This window comes from Tamandua tetradactyla, chromosome 5, assembly GCF_023851605.1.
Source record: "Tamandua tetradactyla isolate mTamTet1 chromosome 5, mTamTet1.pri, whole genome shotgun sequence".
NCBI lineage: Eukaryota > Metazoa > Chordata > Mammalia > Pilosa > Myrmecophagidae > Tamandua > Tamandua tetradactyla.
In genome coordinates this window covers 60,078,352-60,086,545 of record NC_135331.1, presented here as the reverse complement: position 1 = coordinate 60,086,545, position 8,194 = coordinate 60,078,352, and positions in this window count along the sequence as shown.

The following is an 8,194-nucleotide window of genomic DNA, read 5'->3' as shown; positions in this document are numbered from 1 at the left end:
GAGATACACCAGAATAATCAGATTCCTTATATATAAGAGAAAATTTTCTAATTTATTCAACACCTCCATGCAAAATTATTAATGATTCTTCTTTTCTGTTTTTCGCCTCGTCCTCCTCTTTTTCCCTTTACATATTTGCTTTCACATTTATGTAGCATTTTATAAGAAAAGCAGAAAATCACTATTAATCAATGATGGGTAGCATATCAAATAGAAGCTTTCTTATGTGGTAAAACAGTAGCACAACAAACAAACAAACAAACAAACAAACATGAAGTTAGACAACATTTCTACAGTAATAGTTTATTATGTAAAAACTCAAGCTTTATTCTGTCCCAAAGTACTATGTTACTTCAAATATTCAACAGGAACCAGGGCACCACTTTGATTTTGGAATTATTACAAAGTTTTCCATTGAATCTCAAAGACCACAGGGAAGTAGGGAGGGAATGGAGAAGAGTTCCCTGAAGCATAAGGGAAAGAAGGATAGGTAGTGATCAACGCTTCCATGACCAACATAGAATTACTTTAAAAACCATTGGTTAAAATAATGAATTATAAAGTCATAAATGAGATATTTTGAGTAACTCAACCAAGCAATGTATTTAAAGTTACTAAAAGCATTCCTGTCTATGCAGAAAAAGAAATCTGATAATTTTTTTGGAACGAATTAGATAAAAAATAAAATTATTGATTTAATTATATTTATGAATTATACAAGATTAAAGAGGCTGCTTTTTTCTTCTTAAATAATTAATAATGCAGAACTCTTTGGGATTTTTAAGTATTAATAAATGCAATGTAGGGCGGACCACAGTGGCTCAGCAGGCTGAGTTCTCACCTGCCATACTGGAGACCTGGGTTCGATTCCCTGTGCTTGCCCATGCAAAAAATAAATAAAATAAATTAAAAAAATAATAATAATAAATAAATGTAGTGTAGCAATCAGGAATCTCGATAGAGGTTAAACACTATTAAAAACTATCACTAAGTTCACAAAAACTTGTAGTACTTGCTATGAAGGCCAAACAAAATTTACAAATAGAAAAGTCCAATATGGGCAGCAACAGGTAAAATGATTTTCATGTAAGGGATGGGATCTAACTTGTGCCTGGTGGAGTGGAAGGAACTTGTAAATATGAAGATTAAATGGTAGGAAATAAATCAGTGTTGAAGTGAAATACAAAGTTCATGCTAGTGGTAGTGGCCTACTTAGCATGCTGAGGGCAAACAAAAGCAGCAGAAGATACCTAACATCTAGTCATATTAAAAATAAGAATATGTTTTAGCAGTACAAAATTAAGGAAGACATTTCAAGTCAAATATCAAATTTCATGCTTTATAGCATCACACTAACCAAATGCAAGTTTTAAATTCTAATTGGCAGGGGAAAGCAGGATGGAAGAGTCTGGAAGTAGGGAGGATATCTTAGAGCAGATATGGAGGCAATTTAGGCATGAAATGTTAGAAGCCTGAACTAGTGTCCCTGAAGTGTAAATGAAAAAAGGAAAGCAAATTCAAGTGTCATATTTAAATATAATAGGATATAATTTGATAATATGTTCTCCAAATTTCTATATAAGGGACCAAAAAATGTAGTACGATGATAGAAATAGTTCAAGTTTCTCTGGCACTTACCTGTTGAGTGGCTTGAATGGTAAAGAGAAATAACTAAGCTGCAGTTTTGTCCAATATAAAATGTAGATGACATAAGACAGGAATGGCAATAGCCATTGAAATTATTATAGAGAATAATAACTACAGTATTCATCATGGCACCTGGGTACTGGATGCATTTAATAAATGAAATTATCATTATGGTCATTAGGAAAGAACATAAAAGATATCTCTAAGATTCACTGTATGACTTAGAATACCAGATTAAAATTTGCAGAACTTCAGGGGAGATCCAGTTTAGAGCTAGTTTAGGAGGAGGAAATGATAGTAAAATATACTATGGTAAAGATAATAAAATATTTAGTTTGAGATGATATTCTCCACCTAAGTGGAGCTATATTGAAGCTGATAGCAGCACACAGTTCCTACTAAGCAATAGCTATGTTTCTTTGAATTTACTCTTCTCAAATGTCCTTATTCTATTTTGTATTATCTTGTTTTATTTTTCCCAGTTATAGTAGTCTGGTACAACACAACCAATTTAAATCCAAGACTACTGATAAAATAATTGATGTAATACATGTGGGACTCTGACCAAATTTCCTCACTCTGCTTGCCCACAGAGATTATATTCATAAGCACTTCCTCAGTCATTATACAAATTACTAGTCAGAAGTAAACTTTCATATAAACATAGATTGAAGGCAGGTGCTGTTTTGATTATTTGCATCTGAACATTCTAATGAAGCCATGAGAAATGAATAGATGGTAATTTATTGAAGGAAATGAAAGGGAGTTTTTAGCTGAGACCTCAGGGTGAGAGGAATACTTTATGAAATCACCAAGTATGAAATTTAAATTTTCCTGCTGAGTTAAATATGCCTCGGCAATGTCAATGAACTTGGAGAAAAAATGGCAAATTACTATTATATGCTCAAGTTTCCAAAAGTTATACTGTTAGCTATTGTAAATATTGGAAGACACCACTGAGAGAAATGTTTTATATTTATCCCAATTTTTGTGAAAATATTTTTGTTTTCTACATTGCTTTAACTACACCTGAGTTTGGAAATTATATAACAAAGATTCATGAAAGTGTTTACCTCTCTTAGAAAAAAGAAAGTGCCCGTATATGGCAGAATTCTAACTTCAAATCTTATTATATTTTAAAATCTTGGTTATTATCTATAAAACCCAGGAACTCTCTTATCCCCATGTACCTACTACTGTGTATGTTTATTTTTTGGAAATGTTTCCAACCTTAATGCTGAACATGCAATTAAAATAAAAGTGAAAATAGTCCACTAGAAGTGGAAATAATCCATTTATGGGAGAAAGTACTTTTATCTAGTGAAAGTAAAACTACCAAAGGCTCTTAAAAAAGTTGATAAGTGACACGTAAAATAAAACAACAGGTAAACAAAATGCTCTCCTTTTTAATTATCGCACTGAAGGAAATGTGTTCATTTAAAATTCTGAAGTCCATTGAAATCATTTCAATTTTAAACATACATGTACTTATCAGCATGATTTTAAAATAAAGGCCCTGCCCCAATCAAAATAGCAGAGTAAGATATCTCAAGACTCTATCCCTCCACAGAAACTTTAAACAAACAGTAAGAACCAGCAGAAATGTCTTTCTCAAAGCTCCCCAAAACAGTTAAAGAATGGCAGGAGCAGAAAAGGCAACAGAAAAAGGCTATTTTAAAGCAGTAGAATCTCAAGGCACACTAAACAGCCTTTCCCCCAACCTTACCAGCTCAGAGCAGATCTGGCCCATACTTTCAGTGAATGTCCTTGGTCCTGATTCCAGAGGGAGCAGAGAAACTTTTATGTACATACTGTAAGCATCTTTGTCTGGTCCAATATCTCTGCTGGTGCTCTGCATATAGAAGACAGCTCACCAAGCTTTCCTACAGAACACTGTGGGAAAAAAGTTACGTTTTGCTACTTGAGGCAAGGAATTATTGGCAAAGGATATACAGTGCAGCTCAGGGACCATAAAGGAATTAGTTTTTAGGGAAAAGGGAACATTAGGAAGGAATTCCCAGGGCCATGCGTATAGGTCTAAGACAAAATGCACATGCAAAAAAGATTAGGGAAGTCCCTAAGCTTTTGCTAAGATCTGTTCTTCAAACTCATTGTGTGGATATAGCCTAAATGAGAGCACTTGTACAGGTCAATCTGAAAAGACTTGGAAATGTATTTCCTTTCTTTTTGTTTGTTTGTTTGTTTGCTGTTATTTCCCAGCATTCAAGGAAAGTTCTGCTGAAATACTAGCTGGATACCTTCTTAAGGAACATATGCATCAGTATCTAAATACTAGCAATAACAGTAAAATACTAAAATGTCTAGGTTTCAACAACAGTCTGAAGAACATACAAAGTAACAGGAAGTGATGGCTCAGGAAAAGAGAAGATTAAAAAATCAGAAGTCATCAATGACTTCTCAGACTTAGAACATGCCAGACAAAGACTTCTAAAAATTGGTCTCAAGTATGCTCAAAGAGATAAAGGAATACATGGGCAAAGAAGTAAAAGAAATCAGGAAAGCAATAGATGAACACAAAGAGAATATCAATAGGGTAATGGAAATTATGAAAAGAAAAGAAACAGAGCTGAAGGCCACAGTAATAGAAATTAAAAATTCCCTAGAGAGGTTCAACAACTGATGGGCCCTGGGAGAAGAAAGAATCAGAGAAACTACAGAGAAGACAACTGAAATCATTTAGTCTGAAGAGCAGAAAGTAGAATGATGACAAATGAACAGAGCCTGAGCAAACTGGAGGATATCCTCAGGTGTAACAGGCTACATATTGGGTGTCCAGGAGGAGAAAAAAGAGAAAAGATTAGAGATAATATTCAAAGAAATAATGGCTGATCACATCCCAAATGTAATGAAACACATGAATATACACATCGAAGACACTCAATGAATGTTAAATAAGATAAACCCAAATAGACCCATATCACAGCATATTATAATTAAACTGTTAATTCCACATTTAGAGAATTTGGAAAGTCACAAATGAGAAATAATGTGCCACATACAAAGGAGCCTCAGTACAATTGAGGATTTCTCATCAAATTCCATGGAGGCAAGAAGGCATACATATTCAAAGTGTTGAAATCAAAAGATTGCCCCAAAATTTTCCCCCTAGTATTCTCTATATACAACAAAACTTTCTAAAATGATGCAGAGATTAAGACATTATGAGATAAGCAAAAGCTGAGGGTTTTTTTTTTTTTACCACTAGACCAGCCCTACAAGAAATGCTAAAAAGCATTCTGCAAGTTGAAAGGAAAGGACAATAAACAATAGATCAAAGCTGAATGAAAAAATAAACATCTCCAGTAAGGATAACAACACAGGAAAATATAAATGCCAATATGATTACATACTTGATTTGTAACTCCAGTTTTATTTCCTACTGCATCTGAAAGACCAATTCGTAAAATAAAATGATAAATCAGTGGTTTTGGACTCATAATGTACAAATATGTATTTTGTGATAAGAACTATGTGTCAGAAGGATAGATGGTTGAAATTAAGCTAGTATCAGAGCAAATAAGTTTGTAATAAATTTGTGATGTTAAATTTAAACTATAAAAAAAGTATTGGAGATTATGGCATCTCATGGAGGCAGAAATTAGAATACATATTGCCAGGGGCAGGGAGCAAGAGGGATAGAGTTTATGCATAATTAGTATAGGCCTTCAGTTTGGAGAGATGGGCAAGTTTTAGTAATGGAAAGTAGTGGGGGTACTACAATATTGTGAATGTAATTAATCCCATGAATGGTATACTGTAAGTATAGTTTGTGTGGGAAAGTTTACATTGTATATATGTTCCCACAATTTAAAAAATTAAGAAAGAAACTAACGAAACAATGTCAATTAAATGCAATACATGATCTTGGATGAGCTCTAAAAGAATGAGAGCAGTATAAAAAGAACCTTATAGGAACATATGAATTAATTGGAAAATAGGCTATAAATTTTATTACAATGTTAAATTTCTTGAACTTGATATCTCCAATTAAGGAAGTTACATAAGTGAATATCCTGTTCTTCGGAAACGAGCATGACAATACTTTGTGTTCAAAGAGCATATGGATACAGCCTACACTCAAGTGTTCTGAAAATGAATAGATAGGTAGGTAGATAGATAAATAGATAGGTAAAAAAAAAATAGGTAGAGAGATCGATAAAATGATACAGCAAATGTGACAAAACTTTAAAATTGGTGTATCTGGTTATTTGAGATTGGGAGGTAAATATTGGAGTTTTCTGAAAGGGGTTTGTATTTTTCTGTAACTTTTCTGCTAGTTTGACAGTATGTCAGAATAGAAAACACACCATAAAACAAAAGACAGATCTGCAATGTGATAATTCAAGATAATTGATAATTACTGATTATAGGAATAGCGGTAACTGTATTTTCATAAGAACAAATATTTAAAAATGTGATTATTTTAATACTACCATCATTTAATCCTGTCTCCTAAAGTAAAAAAAAAAAGAGTTTGGTAATTTATTGTTCCTTCTTTCTGATTTCCATGCCAAATCATTCACCAGTTGCAAGTAATAAAACCCAATAATGTCTCTTGATTTGGCTACTCTTTTGCATCACCAGTACCCTTATCTTAATATAGAAAATTATCTTCTCTCATTTGAACTCTTTCATGGGCCTTCTGACATGTAGAATTTTCACCAGAATTTTCTTTCATTGCTTCTTATAAATGCTTCCAGAAACATTTTCTTTTAAAAGGAAAGCAATACTTTTACCTATTAACTTTACCTCTTTTTCAATTACACAAATTATAGAGCATAAAACCCATTTTGAAAAACTTGGTTCTGCAATCTGGACCAATCTGCTTTTATAAGGTTCCTCTAGTTCATCAAATCCCATAAGCTCATCTATCTTCTTACAACAGCGAATGTCACATTATCTCACATGTTTTCATGAGTCATCATCTTTATACATTATTTTATTCTATCTGCCAGAAATGACTGTGTCCATTCTCTAATAATTTGATCAGCACAATTCTATAGAGCTTTCAAGACTCAGTTCATTTGTTACTTTCACAGTGAAACCTTCCCTAACACCCAGAAACACTTCTCAATCTTTTATATGTTCTTAACATTTAATTCTTCTCTGTGCAATACAACTTAACACACTGTGCATTCATTAATTAGTTAACACTTTCATGTTCTGAAATGAGCTGGAAGGCTGACTAGGTCCTTGATACACTGAGAAGTGAGAGTTTGGAAGACCACCATGGGAAATGTACAATCTCAGCTTCGCTACAGGACTCTTGAATCAGAGGCGGCTATTTTAACAAGTCCCTCGTATGACTAACATGCATGTTAAAGTCTGAAAAGCACTGCTATTGAATCTTTGTACCCTTTGGGTTAAACATGGGGTTCAATTAAAGCTTAATGAGAAAAGAAAAGTTTAAGTTTGAACTTATTACTATGAATTTTACTAATGATTATATGTTTTTAAATCTTTAAATTTAATTTTACATTTGATAATAGTAAGCCAGACAAAATGTGATCTTCTTTATTACTATTTTAAACTTAAAATTGGTGATCAGAAGACTATAAAATCATTAACATCCCATTTATAATGCTAATGTCACCAATTAGTTTGAAATTAGGTGAAATTAGGGCTCTTACTAAATGAATTATTAAATGCATAAGAAACATGTACATTTACTCTAATTCACATATTTGGAATATAATGTGTTTAAGAAAATTCCTATATGTGCAATTAAAGCATCTGATTTGATTTTTGGTTTGCACTGATTATCCTGTTAGAAGATAATTTACTTATTTAGTTCCTCTCGATTGATAAGGCTTAGGTCTAGTTTGGATTCCTGCTGCTCAAGGTACACAAGAGAGTCTGAAAATTCACCTAGAGCTGATTGAAGTTGTCAGTGCAAGATGATGCTTAAGTTGAGTTGCTAGAGACTAGTGGATTCTCCTCCATAATCCTCAGATTATAGGATTTCAGAAAACTTGTAGCTATTCTCCCCCGCCCCGAAAATGAAAAGGCTGGGTTTTCTGCTGTAAGATATCCAAATTGAGATTCAAATTCGACACCAGCTCATTTTGCTTGAAAATAACATTCCTGACCAATGATCACATTAGAAATTCATTTTACATAACTACTTTATAGGGCTGGAAAAAAATATGTCCATATATGGTAGCGGTTAAATATAAAAATAAAATTAAGAAAAATATTTCCCCATGCACTATGAAAACTATTATAGTGATGAAACCCATCTACTATCATGAAGAAAAAAAATGTTCTTGTGTGATTCCCAAACTGCATTTTGCGGACCTACAGTCACATGAGAGAGTTGTAGCCTATGAGGTTGACAGTTTCTACTAATTTCTGGTTTACAAGTTCCTCTTACCTAGAAAATATTATTCAACTGAGAAATATCAATTATAAAAACCAAAAGGTGTTGGTTCTTTAACTGCTTAACTATAGCTGCTACTTTTAAATGTGGTTCTCTCCAGTGATTAGCCTGCTTTAAAAGCTGGATTCTTAGCATTATGTACTGTTA